The 16,966-nt window shown below is 37.5% G+C and overlaps 1 protein-coding gene across 35 annotated transcripts in view; it reads left to right on the top strand.

Moving 5' to 3' along the window:
* Positions 1–16,966, top strand: part of CTBP2 (C-terminal binding protein 2) — a 257,292-nt gene that overhangs the window by 110,575 nt on the left and 129,751 nt on the right. For 2 of the 35 annotated variants that reach the window (XM_087871621.1, XM_087871620.1), the window contains exon 4: positions 2,623–2,985. The exons of the other annotated variants lie outside the window; for them this stretch is intronic. The gene's annotated coding sequence lies outside the window, so the exon portion shown is untranslated. The remainder of the gene's footprint in view (positions 1–2,622; positions 2,986–16,966) is intronic. 35 annotated transcript variants of the gene reach the window in all.

Raw genomic sequence — 16,966 nt, 5'->3', positions numbered from 1 at the left:
GCATACCATTTCCAATTATTTTATCCAGTTAAATTTTACTCTAAATCTTTACCAGAAAAACAAACAAAATTATGCCCTGAATTAGGCATTGTTGAATGATTTGAAATTTTAGTTTTTGTGCTGTTTTTTTTTTCGGGGCAGAAAAATTTAATTTCATTTTAAAGGGGCTGTCCAACAGTATTCCTTTTCTTGAGCTGCCTATATTGATCAATCCTAACCATGGCTGCATTCATATAATACTGAATGTAACTCCTCTAACTTCTGATTAGAATCAGTCAATTTTAAAGATCCAGAGATTGTAAGCCAAAGATGCTTGACCCTGGCAATTAATTAAAGTAGTGTAATTCAGAATATAATTCTACATGTTATTAACTTAAACTGCTTTGTGGTGTGGAAAGCAATATAGGATGGAACTTGTTATCTATGGTCTTTCTATCATCAGTTTTGCTTAACTGTAACTAGTTTAAGAGATCAGGCTAATATATGTATCAAAGTTCCCATGTATCTGTGACTTGGGCCTTAATGTTTTTACTTTATTTTGTCCATATGTTAAGTATATTTTTAATGCTAAGGCTTAGATTGCCTATGTAATGTATTTGGTCCTGCTTGGTTGGTTACGGCAGATCTTATCAAATGAGTCTCGTTACAAGGCTCCATCATACTATATCCTTGCAGCTGTTGCTTTTATTTTGGAGCTAAGGGGACTTGATTGGCTAGTAATGGCGGGTCTCATATCTCCAGTGTACCTGCTTTCACATTTCAGTGTAGGGTCCTCTTGATCATGTTGCTGAACAGTGGTGCTGTCTGCAGATCATGTGTCCGTGTTCTGACGACTGTGGTGTCTGTAGCTGAAATAATTACCTTCTTTATGAAGCAGGTATTAACGGACATCTTTCCTTCATCATTGGCATGCTTTCTTTTTCAGTTTAACAGTAGAGGTTTCACAATTACGACCTTTGCAGCATCCCCATGATCATGTGATCAAAATTCAGATGCTTGGCAATTGGTTCATATTTATGACCGTTGCATATCCCAAGGTCATGGGATCGCCTTTTGTGACCTTCTGACAAGCAAAGTCAATGGAGAAGCCAGATTCACTTAAAAACCGACTTATCAACTGCAGTGATTCACTTAACAACTTTGGCAAGAAAAGTCATAAAATGAGACAAAACTCACTTAACAACCGAACTTTTGAGCTCAATTGTTGTTGTAAGTCGAGGACTACCTGTATAAACTAGGAGTTCCTCTTAACATTTTTAGAGAACACCAGAAGTGGTAGGCAAGCAAAGCAAAAGGGCTTTTCGTCAGGATAGATGATTTGACCTTCCTACTGTTGGCTATTATCTTCAGGGACTAAGGTGTAGCTCTTTTTTGCCATCAACAGTTGTTGGAGTCTGAATCTGGGGAAACTCTCTAGTAAATGACAACTCAGTTCAGACAGAGTGAGAAAAAGAGGGTAAAGATAACCTCTCCCTAATAGTTCCCAGAATACAGGCTTCATGTACACAGTAAGTGCTGTAGTTTGGCAAAATTGTGTCTACAGACCTGGAACAATAAAGAAATTTACTTGGAAGATTCACTACATGTCCTCCTTGGTTTTCTAGGACCTGACACTATCTTTATGACATAATTGGCTTTCCCTAGTCAAGTTGGCATTGTATGACAGTGCTACTGATTTGTTACCGAAGTGGCATTTGTGTCCACTACATTGTTGGAAAAAAATAAAGTGCTGAATTACTTTAGCTCTTATTGCAGATTGCAAATTTTATATCCCATTTAACAGAGTTTGCCATTCTAGAGGTCTCTAGAGCTTTGTAGGCTCTGCTTAAAAGCATTTTAAATAGTCATTGGGTGGTGTAATGATTGAATCTCTCTTCTGTGCTATTAATATATCTAGAAATCTGGATTGGATATCCATTTTTGTACTAAATTACTGGCAAGTAGCCACATCAACTGAAATATGAGTGGTCACCTGTGTTAAAGGCTTCTTTGACTGCAATGTAATTCAGGTTTGTGATACCGTTCAGCAAAATCAAAATCAAAATCCACTGACACTAAAATGACTTCCAAAGAAGATTGCTTATCATGGAACAAACTCTGTTTTAGTTTTTTCATTTTCAGATTTATTCTGTCCTTCATATTATATCTAATAATAAAGATCAGATCTATTTGATCAGAGGGTTTTAAGCATCCATTACCAACTTGTCTAGTGATAACTCTGCTCCAGATGGATTGCAAGCTTGATGATAGATTTCCTTTGGAATTGAAAGAAAAACTTAAGAGCATAGTATAATTAATTTCCTCTTCCAGTTCTGCATAAGGTAGATGGATATTTTTGATTTTTGTAAAGGGTCTGTTGCTATCCTCTGTTGCTTGCAGTACCAGTTAGCATTTTTTAGTTCCCCAATTGCTCATAGGTCTCTTGGATCTAAGGTTGTATCAGCATCGTTAGTTTTGTCAAAAGTGAGATGCCACCTTCAGCATCCTAGCCACAGAAGCACTTTGCGGTCCAACCCTTCTCTGAGTAAGGGTTCAGTTGCAGAGCTACTTTGCAGCCTGTTTGCATCACATCACTCCAGAAATCCTTGTGTCATCTCTGCTGTTGATTTTTCCCCTTATCAGGAACGAGAGGAAGTGAAGCCACCTCGGAGGAAGAGACCGCTTGGCAAAAGATATCCTTTTGGTTTTGGCAGAGAGAGGAAGGGCGGAGCAAAAGGGTGATCTTAAAATGATGAATTCTGAGAAAAAGATGCTCGTGTCATAGCTTTGACTGTGTAGGACAAGCGCTCCCGTTCTGACAGCCTTATGTTCTCGGCACCGTACTTCTTTCAGAGAGATTTAATGTACTTTGAAAAGGGCATGGGCTCTTGTTCAAAATGTCTCTGGATGACAAATTTAGCCAACGTGGGAAAAAACATTTACAGATAGATTAATCAAGGGACTGGCCTCAGTAGCTCCTCAACAAGAAAAACACTGAGAAAGAAGGTAAATAAATAAAAAGAAAACAGGATGTATAATTCTGAAACATTATTTTCCTGTACTCTCATTATTATGCTTAACTTGATTACTGAATGGGTCAATTTTTTTGAGTTCACACAGTATAATGTAAACTAACCCAATGGGTTGGATCTAAGCCAAAAATCTCCACCCCTCAATAACCCTCAAACTAAGTTTGTCATTAAAATGCTTAACAGTTAGGCAGATTCAGCCTCTAGGCATTTAGTATACAGGGGTGGGGACAAATGGTGAAATTGTATGTTGCAACATCACAACCTAAATTCCATACCTTTGGTGCAAAAGCTTGCATTGTGATATCACAACACATTTTGTGATTTGGTCAAACTTTGGATTGTTGCCGTGATCTTTGCCTCCAAATCCTTATTTGATCTTCTCAAGGTGTGTTAATTGTTGCTGCACTGTTTTAATTCATGAGAAGCTTGGGTTATAAATTGGTGATCAAAGAAACAAAATTGATTTTGCATAAATACCTACTTTTAAACAATAAATGTTGAACTTTAAAATAAACAAAATAAAATGGAAAGCAAAACTTTCTTCAAATGTTCATTGTATATAATTCAGTGCACAATCTGCTCTCTTTCCTAATTGTGGTTCTACAGTGTGTCTGATTATATTTTAAACTGTATTTTTAATTATTCTGTGGTTCAGTTTTGCAGACACTTTATTTTGATTTTATTACTGTGAACTGCCAAAAACTCCAGCAATGTGATAGATAAAATAATCTAAAAATTTTTAGATTATAATTATAATTCTACAGATAGCCTTACACAATATGCTATTATGTATAATATAAGTAATGTATTTTTAAAGTACAAATAATGCAGCATACAGTAGCTTTTCAACTACTGTAAGAAATAGAGCCTAAGGAGGCTAACAACAGAGAAAAAATATGCAACATTTTAACTAAAACACATTATAAAGTAGAATTAATATAATTATTGATGCAAAAGTGTTGAATATAAGATCTGTCAGTTTTAATGATTGTTGCACTGAATTATTATGAATGGAAAATGATTATGTTTAAAATGCATTCACACATTTAAAACAATTAAACTATGGTTTTATTTTATTGTAAGATTTTTAAATTTTCTAATAAAATGTCAAATAGTAGCAGTAATCAGGTTGATTTTTCTTTTCTTTCTTTCTTTCTTTCTTTCTTTTCTTTTCTTTTTTTTTTTGCCTGGGAAAATGTTGAATTTCAGCTTGTATGTGTTTGTATATGTATGTATATACTGTATGTGTGAGAGAGAGAGAGGGAGGGAGAGAGAGAGAGTCTCAGGAACCATAAAACAACCTATATAATTATTTTAATAAAGATGTGATAAACGTGTAGATACAGGGAATATAATACAAATAAAAGCCCTCTGCATCTTGAAAATCTTAGTTGCCAGATCTTTATCATCCAGTTCTAGCATTGTTCTACATTTTAGGTGACCCACTTCTAATGACAGATTCAAGGATAAAGATCTCATTTAATTTGGAGTTCTTTTACCTTAGCAGTGAATTTTCTTTCTTAAGCACCAACCGTTCCTGCTTAGGTAGCTAAATAATTTTATTTGTTTACTAGTGCCTCCCAGGCTAGAGATTGGAAGTTCATGAGTTCTAGTTCTACCTTAGACATGAGGCCACTTGGGTGGCCTTGGGCCAGTCACACACTCTCGGCCATTAGGGAAGAGGCAAAAGAAACCTTTTCCGAAAAGCCTTGTCAAGAAAACTTCAGGAATTTGTCCAGGAAGTCACCAGTCAAGACTAACTCAAAGGAAAAAACAAGTCCTTCCGAGGAAGTATTTCCAGCTTTCTTACATCTGATATCTTGCGGAGTAAATTACAGAAAGCAGTCTAGGAAGTCAGGAAGCAACCCTGACTTGAAGACACCATCCCAACCTAAATTTAAACTTGGATACTAATGTGTGACCTAATAATATATAGGAAAAAGATTGGAATGTGTTCTTCTGTTCCTCAAGAAAAATTCTATTCCACTCCCCCATCCAGCCCAGGCAATTTGTAGGCTAAAAAGCATCACTTGTAGGATATTTTTCAAAGGTATCAGTTGAAGGTACAATCTAAAAACAAGCTTTTGTTTGAAAAGAAAATCTGGATTAGGATTCTCCTCATGGAGAGATAAGTGACTTTAATCTTGGTTTCTTGCTACAAACAGGAACCAGGTTGAGAAGCTCTGTATCTACTATTGATTATTTTTAAAATGCATAATATAATTACTGATTGTACAAAGGTTTCCTTATTGAGTTTGTTTCCTAGGCAGGCTGAAAATATTCTTAATTTAGACATTTGGGATTGAACCTCCAATTATGCAAAAAATGAATATTTCCTGTCAGTTGTGGGACTTGTAGGTGATAGCTCTTATCCAGTTCGACCTGACCAAGATTGACGTAATAATGCTGTAAGAAAATAATGCTGAGCAGAAGCTGAGCCATGGGGAGAGGAAAATGTATTTGGCAAAGATGGTGAGGATTCCTGTTGTAAAATAATGTGGCAGATGGTACTCAGTTGAAAACTCCAGGGTGGTTCTGCTTGGGGCTGTATATGTTGCAGGGGACAGCTCTGAGTGAAATACTTCATTTAGATATTAGTTGTTTTGTTTTATCATTTATTATACAGTGATGTGTAGGCCAATTAACATGTTATATTTTAGTTTGGGGAATGGCATTGCTATCTTCTGTTTGATTATATGCACTGTCAAGCTGCAGCACAGGAGTCTGGCATATGCCATCCTCAAACAAGCACACTGAGTGTATTACAGGCACATGCTTACTCTGCTTTCACGATTACCTAGCAATTGAAGCAACAGGAAACTGTGACCTAAAATTAATATGTTTTTCAACAGAGAGGTTAGAAAGCTGAATTAGATAGCGTTTACATGCTTTATATTGTGACATCCTAGTTTTATCTAGGCAGAATGATGTAGCCACCCTTTATTATATATAGAAATATCAGGAATTGCCTGAAATATGCCTATGGAGATTCTCAGTCAGCCAGGTCATGGTTGTCCCAAAGGTGCTTTTTCAAAAGGCAAATGGCCTTTCTTTGTTTTTCCTTGACATTTCGCTTCTCATCCAAGAAGTGAAAGTGAACTGAAGAAGCTTCTTGGATGAGAAGCAAAACATCTTCAAGCAAAAACAAACAAAAGTCCAGTTGTCTTTTGAAAAAAAACACCTGTGGGATGCCTGAAATATGCTTCCCTTTGGGTTTTTTTTTAATCTATGGATGTAATTCCTTTCTGCTCTCTGCTGACAAAAGGAATATGCAGTGCAACCTGCTTGTAGTTCATATTGAGTTATTATAATTTGGCTACTACTGGCTGTTTCTGTGGTGAAACTACACAAATCTTAATTTTATTTTCAAGAAAAGCAGATTATCTTAACCTGTTTTGACTGAACTCACAACATGCAGTTGGTTAAAGTGGTTGCGGATGGTGTTTGAGATAAGAGAATATTCACAGGGTTATTTATTTGTTTATTTATATTTATGTTTCTCTAAATTGGTCTTTTTAAAGAGATACTCATCCCATACTTGTTATGTGAGATAGGATGTGCACCTGCAGGAGTTGTGGGGGAGGTCTTTGGCAACTCATCTTTTCTCAGATTAAGAGACTGCATAATCCCGAATTGGATGGAGAACAGGTTCAGGGTAGCAACATCCTATAAAGATTTGAGCTAGTTTGGATCTCACTTTCTCGTCTTTGGTCTTATGCCTGACATCATGCCTACATTTATGAATCTGCCAAGGCAGCTGAATTGTAGGTATTTGTCATTTTATCAGAACAACTGTTAGCACTTATGGTACAGTGTTTACCATTACCTTGCTTGGCAGATGTTGAGCTAAGTCAGTGTTAACACAGTCCTAAGGATTTAGCTGGATGTTGGAAATTCATGTACAAAATACCTAATGTGGGAAATACAAATTTTGGAGGGTTTTTACATTTATTCTTGAGCTTGACTTTCCAGAATATTTGTTCTGTGTGTTCTGCTTCTATTGATTTGTGAGTTCTTGTGGTCTTGTTTGTATCTAATAAGTTACAGGTGGATTGCTAGAGCTGCCTGTGATGAATAAAATTTACTTTTGTTGACTTGTATGGATGCATAACTTAGCAAATTGTTAACTGGTCTGTAAAACTTTAACAAGTAATTTGGGGAGGTTTGCATCTTAAATGATTCCAGAATTCTTCCATATGCTGGGAGGAAATGCCCTTCCTCCCAGCATTTTAACACAGTTCTCTTCCTGCCTGATACAATAATTTATTCATAGCATAACCAGTTTAAAAATTGATGTAGGATCTGGAACAAAATAAGCAAGGTGATTTGTTACTTTTACTGTGCTTTAAACTCCCCGAGCACTGAACATTGGTGCATAAGCACATTAATGCCTTAAAGTTAGGCTACGATAGGTTTTCTCTGGGATGTTCATCTAACACCTGGTAAGAGCTAGCAGACTGAATCCTTCCAAATTGTTTTAAATTTTGCAAACTATTACCTGGAATAATTAATTATGGAATTATAGTTTTGAAGAATATTGCAAATGCATAGAAATCTTAAGATATCTAACAATGTCTATGAAAAACCATTGCAGATGCACTATTGAAGATCCAGTGGGGAAAGTTTAGTTAAAAACATTTTAATAGCTTAATAAATCTATCTCAACATGTTTTATTAGGATTTATTAAAACTGAACAATTGAAAAGTCACTAAAATTAAAACGAAATAGTTTCACAGCATACAGTTGGAAGATTGGGAAAAAGCATGGGAAAACAACTATAGCATGACAAAATCGGTAGCCTATAAAGAAAATCATTATAAGATGTGGTACCGATGGTATCTGGCACCCGCAAGGTTAGCAAAAATGTATCCGAATGTAAATCCGGCCTGTTGGAAATGTAAAAAAACACAGGGAACTTTTTACCATGCTTGGTGGCTTTGCCCAGAAATTAAGAGATATTGGAACAAAATAAAAACATGGATATTAGAAATAACAGACTACGAAATTGAATTAAAACCCGAAGTCTTTTTATTAGGCATGATTAATAAGAATATTAGAAATGATATAAAATATTTAATACTCCACATTATAATGGCGGCTAGACTAGCGTTAGCACAACTCTGGAAAATAGATCGCTTGCCAACTGACCAGGAGCTAATACAAAAAATCTATATATGCGCAGAGATGGACAAACTAACTCTAGAGTTACAGGATAAGGAAGACTCAGAATACTTCATAATATGGAATAGATGGTACCAGTGGATAAATCAGAGGAGGGAGAGTGGTTAAAGATGAAATTCAGAAGAAATCAATATAATTAACAACTGCACTGTCAGATAGATAGAAAAGGAAATAAGCCACTGTGCGTATGTATATATGTATATATAATAATAGAAAGCAGTCAATAGATGAAGTTGAGTACTGTATATGTACTGTATATGTATATGTAATTTGTGTTTTTGATTAAGAGAAACTTGTATGTTTTTCTTATATTTGTTTTAAATGTTTTTTTAAAACAAATAAAGTTTGTTTTAAAATTAAAAATAAATAAATAAAACGAAACAGTTTCTAAAACATTGCTTATAAAATGTTTTGGCTAGGATACACCAAAATTTCTAATCTGATATCACAGGAACAATCACAGAAAGGTCAAAGGTCAAATCTTTCTTTCTTTTCCTTCCTTCCTGTGTGTTGGTTCTGTTTTGATCAAATTGGAGAATAAAATATTTCCTTAATTTTATCATTTGATTTGGTACAGTAGATGATTTTTCAAATGTGGCATTCCAACTAATATTTCTGTTACTTAGTTGGTGAAGGATAAGATGAAAAATTACACAGAAGATTTGCCTAGAGGAGTTTTCTCCAGTTGAGAGAGAAACGAGTTAGTTTGTTAGATAAAAATGGTTTGGATCAGGTGTTCCAAACTTATTTTTTGTTATAATCTGTACAGTTTCATTTTTAACAAAACAAGTTACTCTCTCTCTCTTCACAAGTTAAATGTGATTGTTTAGGAAAAGCCTGATTTGGAGCAGTTAGAGTAATATTTTAGACCGGTAGAAAATTAACACTACTGGAGGGAAAATTGCTTCTGTCCCTGCCTTTGTTACTGCTCCTGACTCGAGGAGGGTGAGAAGAGAATAAACTACCCAAAAGCCCAATCTATATTTTTAGGACATTAATAAAAAAATTCAACTAAAGAGTATTATTTATTTTGGGCCTAGGAAAAATACCCTTATTAGAACTTAAGTAGAGGGTATGGACATAGTTCAGGTGAACAGAGCCAAAGTAAATTGCTGTCTCATCTTGGCACGCCCTGATTCTCCCAGAAGCAGGATTCTGTACAACTCACATAGAAAGCTATTCTTCATAGTCCATATAAATGTTCTTTCTACTAGGGTTGACAGCTGGTCGATATGCATACCTTCCCTATGAAGATTGAGTATGTATCTGCTCCAATATAGAGATTTTGTCTGTTTCACATGTCCTTTTAAAGTGCCCACAGTAATGCACTGTCAATCAGACCTAATAGACCCATTCTTTAATCTGAAAAAAATCCACTCATGAGGCAATTCAGATATTCTTATTAAATGACCGATACCCAGTAGCAAAATTGTTATTTCACACTTTAACTTATAGAAATCATTTAGCCCCTTCTATACAATGTTAACTTCTCCCTTTTATATATGAATGTACTATATACCCTGTTTCCCCGAACATAAGACATTACTTGATAATAAGCCCAGTCAGGCTTTTGAGTGCATGCATTAAAATAAGCCTCCCCCTGAAAATAAGCCCTCCCCAAAAATATTTAAATGCAGAGCTGGAAATCAGGTAAGACGGCAAGAGGAGCCCCATCTTGCTCCACGCGCCCCAAATAATAAGACCTCCCTGAAAATAAGGTCAAGCACTAATTTCGAGGTTCAAAAAAATATAAGACAGGTTCTTATTTTCGGGAAAACACTGTACTTAATCAGTTGTACATTGTATTAATGCTGTATTGTGCTTTTTAAATAGTGTAACTTGGTCTTGGATAGCAAAAGCTTTTCCACAGAAATTGCTGGGTAGAATCCTTGAAAGTCATACATAGAGAATTTTTGTTTCTGCTTGCTTATCACTTTCTTTTGTTTAGGTTTAGCAATATCAATAGCATGGCTTAGACAACAAATTTATTTTTTCTCTTGTCTGCTACTTTGGAAAAATCAACTCACTGGAGGGAAAAACATGCAAACAGGCTATTTGCTGATTAAGGTCTATGGCAAAAAAACAAAACTGAATACAATAATGATAAATGCATGGCATAATCAAAACAGAAAGAAATAGAAAATATTAATCTTTTTCTTGCTAGCTTTATGCTGTAGTACAGTGATTTTTAACTTATTTTTACTATTTTAAGAGCCTCTTTTTAAGCATCACTAAATATGCTCAAGCTAGCTACCCCCTCAGTAAATACCAAGCTACTCTGATTTCAAGCCGTCTGAAAAGATTAAGAGCTAGCTAAATCCCATGTTAGTTTTGGATATGATAAATTCACTCCAAGGTCATTTTTTCACCGATTGATATTCATGCTCTCTAGGATAAACACCAAGCACTACCATGTGAAGGCACATGCAAATTATGTTTATATTACACAGAACTGACACGATCAAATTACCAATATGATTATTTTAGCAAGTTCAAACTCAACTTCCTTTGGCTCTTAAAGGTTGGTAAATGTCATTCATTGGTTCTATATTACAATTCCAGCTATATTTCTATATTTTGCTAATGAAATCCAGTTGTCAAGAAGCAGCTTTTCTTAAATACATTTAGTTATTAAATATAACTAAATTTTTGGTTTAGAAAACTGTGTTTTGTTTTTTGTAGGAAAAGTGCAAAGAATGTCAAGATGCAACTATGAAAGGGGAAGCTAGAGATTCAGAAGAATTGTTTTATGACTGGATTATGATTGGAGATAAAGCTCTTTTCCTTACTTTTGGGAAGATTCTGGATTTTTACTCCCTCGGGCTTGTCATCTCCACTTCAAGCATATATTTTTATTTAGCATTAACTTCAACAGAAGCTAGAATAATAAACATAATGAATGGGACCTTATTTTCTTGATGTTTTTGGCAAGATTATGCAAGTTTTCTGCAGGATCCCTTCTTTATCTCTAAAACAATGGTTACTTTGAAACTTGAGAGATGTAAAAAAGAAAGCGGAAATGACTAATTTATGACATAGTGTTGGGACAAACCTATAGTTAGATTTAAAAACACAGTAAAGTGCAGGCAAAACCTGGACAATTTTTATTGTACGATTATGTTGCCAGGCTCCTCAAAGAAACCAACAACTCCTAAATATAAGGCTAATTAATTTTAGGGTATTTATGGTAATTAAATCTAATTTCTCTAGGTAGCTCTTTGTATTTGGCCCTGACTGACTTAATGTACTTGGTTTGATTTTGGTGTGTGTTACCATTGTTTATTTGGTTATTATATTTATATAGCCACCCATCTCAAGGTTTTGTGACCCTAGGCGGGATTCAATAAAAACCACAAAAAACTAATAAAAAATTCAGCAATTAAAACACAACCCAATCATTACTCAGGGACAAATCCCTTGGAACTCACCAGGTACCTTATCCCATCTGATTTTACTTTCCTCCTTATTATTTTAAGAAAACAGGAATGCTATAAAGGAAAATGCTATTTCCCACTAATATCTTTGAAATCCCATAGACACTGTATCGTCATTCTTAGAAAGTAAAAACAGAGGCTTGGTAATGCTTGATAATTTGATTTGAGAATAAATGACAGAAATAAACTAACGTGGAAAAGAGGGTGGGATGCAAACAATTCTACCAGTTTGCCTTTTGGCAAATATATGCTTTATTATTCGTGATTTCTCCCTTTTTAACTGTTTTGTGAGAGCACCCATTTTCATGCCCTCAAAAGTTTAAATATGCCCTCTGGTCCTCTAAAATTGGACAACTGTGACTGAAATTAAATGAATGTTAATGAATTTAATAAATACTGTAGCTGTTAACATTTCATATTAGGGGTAGAAACTTTAGAGAGTATTGAATCAAGCTTTCATTCCTGCTGAAATTCATAGCAACCCAGTGGCTTCTAAGATACGACTGTTGCATTTGGTAAGATTAGAAATGTAAATGCTGATGTGCCCGGAAAGTTAGATTCTTCAGCGACTCCTGCAGTCTATTATTTTGTTTGCTGTGAGGTTTCCATGGAGGTCTACTGAAATATTTTATCATATCATAGAATGAAGCCCGTTTGTCATGAATAATTCATAATTTTATATGAATTTACTCCCATAACCTGCTCCTCTGTGGGTTCAATAGAGCTTACTCTCATAAAGCTGGGAATAGCAGCACAGCCTTGACTTTTCAAAAGGATAACATTGCCCTACCTTATTCACAGGATTTTTACCAGGGCCCAGGAAATATTAGCCTCTGCTGCTTGTTCTCCTGTCTTCTCAAACTATTTGCCTTTCTTAACACAAGCACACCACATCCGTGAAGAAGAGAACAGCTTGTTGTTGCTTATGCTGGAAGTCCTTTGTCTGGAAGTCTCTTCCTCTCACTTAAGCTACTTGTGAGGCTAAAACATTGCTCTGAGCACTTCAGAGGTCAGGCACATGTAGCAGAAATGTAATGAATAGAGAGAGTTCGTCTTCATTCTGTGAGTAAACAGTAGATGGCGTTTCTTTTAGTCAAGGTCTTTGTTTATTTAGAATGTCTTAATACCAAGGAATTAATAAACCCTCCAATATCCATAAAAGTGCCAGGTTTACAAAATGCAGCCATAATTCAGGTGAAATAATTAAGGCATTCCTGGATTTGTTTCATCCCTGGGTTGACACATTGGAGAGAGCTTCATTTGGTAAGAATCAGCAGTTTTATGTGGCAATTAATTTTAACTTCAATGGGGAAGCTAAAGTGCTCAAATTGTACCCTTGGTTTTTACACAGAGGTGGAAATAGCCTAATATTTATTATTAAGACTGCAGGGCTATGAAGTAGCACGCGTAGTAGAATGAAATGAAGCTTTTAAGATTTTATCCAAAGCTGATTTAGTTTATGGTATAATCTGCTAGTTAAACCATATTGCAGGCTTTCAGTCGCCTTTAAAATAAATCACATTAGTTACTGTGAAAAACCTCACCTCTTGATTACAGCACATTATTTTACTTTCTCTCAATTTTGCTGTATGAATAATGCATGTATGTATTTCTATGGATAATTAATTCTAGTGGAAATACACAAAATGGAGTTCCAGGTATTAACATAACTTAAGTTTCCCAATTAACTAATTTTAATATTTAACTAGATAGAATCTAGAGGGATAGATTCCTTTCTGATTCTTATTCTGTCTTGTATAGATTTCTGCTAATTTTTAGAAGTGTTCAGTCTACTCAATAATTTAGTAATCTCCAGATATATTGTATTTCAACTCCAGTGCTGATTGATAGATGGTTGGGCCAAAGGCTGGCTGGAGAATTGTGTTATTCTGTTAATTCTGAGATTTGAAGTCCACACATCTTAAAATTGCCAAGGTTGAGAAACACTGGTCTAGTGAAAGAAGATGAGTCAACCCTAATAATAAGGTAATACATGAAACTACTTGGACAGAAACACACAGAGGACCTAAATAAGTCCCTCAATATTGGACGATTCAGATAAATTTTCTAAGAAAACCCTCAAACTATGAATGTGTAAGGCATAAATGTTGTTCTTCTGTTCATAGCAGATAGATTGAAAAGTAGTCTCTAACATTGCTTGTTTCTTTCAGTCCCAAATGGTTTTTCCACTATTGAAGGAACCCTTCATTAATTGATTAATCAAATTTATATGCAAGAACCGTGTATATATTTGTATTTGTAGCAAGAACCGTGGTGGTGCAGTGGTTGGAATGCAGTACTGTATACTAATTCTGCTGACTGCCAGCAATTCAATTCTCACTGGCTTAACTCACTGGCTTGACTGAGCCTTCCATCCTTCTGAGGTCGGTAAAATGAGGACATAGGTTGTTGGGGGCAATATGCTGACTCTGAAAACCGCTTAGAGAGGGCTGTAAAGCACTATGAAGTGGTATATAAGACTAAGCACTATTGCTATCTGACTCTCAATGACTCTGTGTGGCTCACAACTATTGAACTAAGAGAGATAAATTAAGTTCTAAAAGATGGTGAGAATGAACGAAGAGTCTGGTCTTCAAGACTCCTGGAAACAACAGCATGGCGAAGGCTGTCAGATCTGGCGGGGGAGGATTCCACAGAGTAAATGCTGCAAAAGAGAAGTTATACTGATAGATTGTTTAATTGAAAAGGCTTGGAACAAACCAACCTTACAGGATCGAAATGGCCAAGCAGATTCTATGGGAAGCAGGCAATCCCTCAAGTAAATGGGCCATATACTAGGGGTCCCCAACCTTTTGGACCTTAGGGACAACCAAGTTCATAATTTTAAATCCCGCGGACCATTGGGGGGGGAGGCTCAGCCGTCTTTTGGGCCTACCTCTGCTTCTGCGAGGCCTCTGGGTGGGAGGCACGAGAGAAAGCACTTGCTCCAAGCACACAGCCTGGAAACCTCTTTTGTATTCCTTCTCTCAAGAAGCTTGGTCAATCTGAGTGAAGGAAAACGAAGACGGGCAGACTGATGGTGGCTTGCTGACATTGGTGGGAAAGTCAGTCCCACCAATGGGACTGCTCTCTAGCAGGCCAGTGCACCTGGGTGGAGGAGCTGCTCCAGGATGACCAAAGGGCCAGTCCTGTGACTACCACAGCTCTGGAATATGGGACCGGCCCGTGGTGGAGCTGGAAATCTCTACTATAGGGGGTGGCACATGCAATGTGCAACTTTGCAGGTGGTGCAACGTGCAAAAAGCGCATCCCTCATCAGCCAGAACGAGATAATGGTGCTGTTGCGGGGAAGGAACCAAAGTGAAGCGGGCCAAAGTGGCAGTGGCAATGGCTGGAAGGTGTGGGAGCGAAGTGCTACTTGCATTCGCGTGGCATCAGCATTCTGCCTTCGCCATGGTATATTTGTGCCAGCTGGTGGTGGCAAGGCAGCCCTTGTTTCCTGCTGCTTGGGGCTTGGAGCAGTAAACTGTGTCCAGGAAGTACTACAGCTTTTTTCCATTTTATCATTTCTTTCCTACATTACTGTACACTGTTCATAACTGTCCTGTTTTAAATTTAATCAGCATCAACCTAGAATCTTAACCGGTGCACCATTATTATTTTTTGCACAACATAATCAGGGCAATGCAGCAAAGAAAGCAAAGCTAACAAATCTCAGTTTCCCCGCTTCATGCTAAATTTCTTTTAAGAATTTATACTCATTCCCATTTTAAATGAATAGGCATATTTGTGCCTGGGATTTACCCACCAATCCAATAGAAAGAAGTCTTTAAAGCCCGGTGTTTCCAAATCTTTGTTTTTAAATCGTACAGGCAAAAAAAAGCAGGTTGGAAGCAAATGGAAGACTTGGGAAAGTAATGGTTAGGGGGAAAAAGATCAGTGAGAAAAACAGAGATTTCTGGAAAGGGACAGCTGATGTAAATAATAATAATTTTTAAAAATCACAATCAAAGGGGATTTGGGCAGCTAACGCTGGAAAAGCGAGCTTTGGAAAGTGCCAGCTGGGTACAAAAAGAGGAAGAGGTCTTTTTTTCCCCCCCCCCAGAAAGAGCGACAGAGAAAGAAGGGGAAAGAGCCAGGCGGGAGGCAAGCCTTTGTGCGGAAAAATCGGGCAAAGATACCCTACTACCAGGTTTCCTCCTCCTGGAACCGCTGTTGCTCTTCTTCCTTTTCTTCCCGGCCATAGCCACCCAGCCTCCAAAGATCCAGTATTTCCATCTCATCCAAAAGGCTGCCCAGGGGCAGAAGGATGGAATGGGCGGCAAGGGTTTTGTGGGGGTCCCCTGATGGGGGATGGCTTGAAGTAAACAAAGGACTCGGCTTGGCATACGAGAGCCGGCGCTGGGCTCGACCTGCCGGCTGCAGGGGACTGATGAGGTGGCGCTTGGGGCTTGGAGTGCTTGGGGCTTGGAGCAGTAAACCATGTCCAGGAAGCACAATAGCAGAGAGAAGCAGCTGGAGTCAACCCCAGCTTTGCTGTCCATTGCGGACGCTAGACCGGCCCTCTCCAAACTATCGTCTCTCGAGCCTGGCCGAAGTTTCCCGTGCCACTTCAGCGACCACTCCTCGAGAGATGACAGTTTGCAGGGGGCTGATCTAGCATCTGCAATGAACAGTAAAGCTGGAGTTGACTCCGGCTGCTTCTCTCTCCTAACAGGCGGCCTAGCTAACTGCCTGAAAGACCCCATCCTGTCCCTGAGAGTCAAAGTGCTGAAGCGCGAGCGGCGCAGGAAACTTCAGCTGGGCTCCTCGAGAGAAATGCAAAGATTTCTCTGCAGACCACCAGAATTTTCTCGCGGACCACCGGTTAGTGACCACTGCCCTACACCTTATAAGGCTATAAACAACTAGTAGCTTGAGTTGCGTTTGAATGTCCTTCAGCCTGGACTAATTGAAGCTAGTGGTCTTCAAGCACAACCCTGTGTAAAACATATTGCAGTGAGGTGACAAGGACATGGGTGACTGCTTGAACCCCCCCCCTCCCTTGATATAGGACAGTGTGCAATAGACCCTAAGCACACTTCACAGGAGAGGCTTAGGAAGCAGTCTGTTCCCCTAACCAATACCCACTGAAGCAGCCCTCAGAAAGAAAGAAAACCACAGTAAAATGGTACCCCCAATTCCCAATTCATGAAACTGTCAGTAGGATACCTCTCAAAACCAGATGAAGGAGCACAAGGATGGATGCACCATCTCCACTCAGGGCCCTTCTTTCTACTGCTGTCAACTGCTAGAGTTTGGTTTTTGAAGTATTCATTTCCAGTTTTGCTGTAAGCCTCAGCATTCTGCAACCTAGGCCTTCCTTCCAAAGGATTGAA

The sequence above is a fragment of the Pantherophis guttatus genome, chromosome 6 (assembly GCF_059756535.1).
Source record: "Pantherophis guttatus breed Tessera chromosome 6, ASM5975653v1, whole genome shotgun sequence".
NCBI classification, from domain to species: Eukaryota; Metazoa; Chordata; class Lepidosauria; order Squamata; family Colubridae; genus Pantherophis; species Pantherophis guttatus.
The sequence above is the reverse complement of the archived record's forward strand: the minus strand, read 5'-3'. Positions and strand labels throughout refer to the sequence as shown.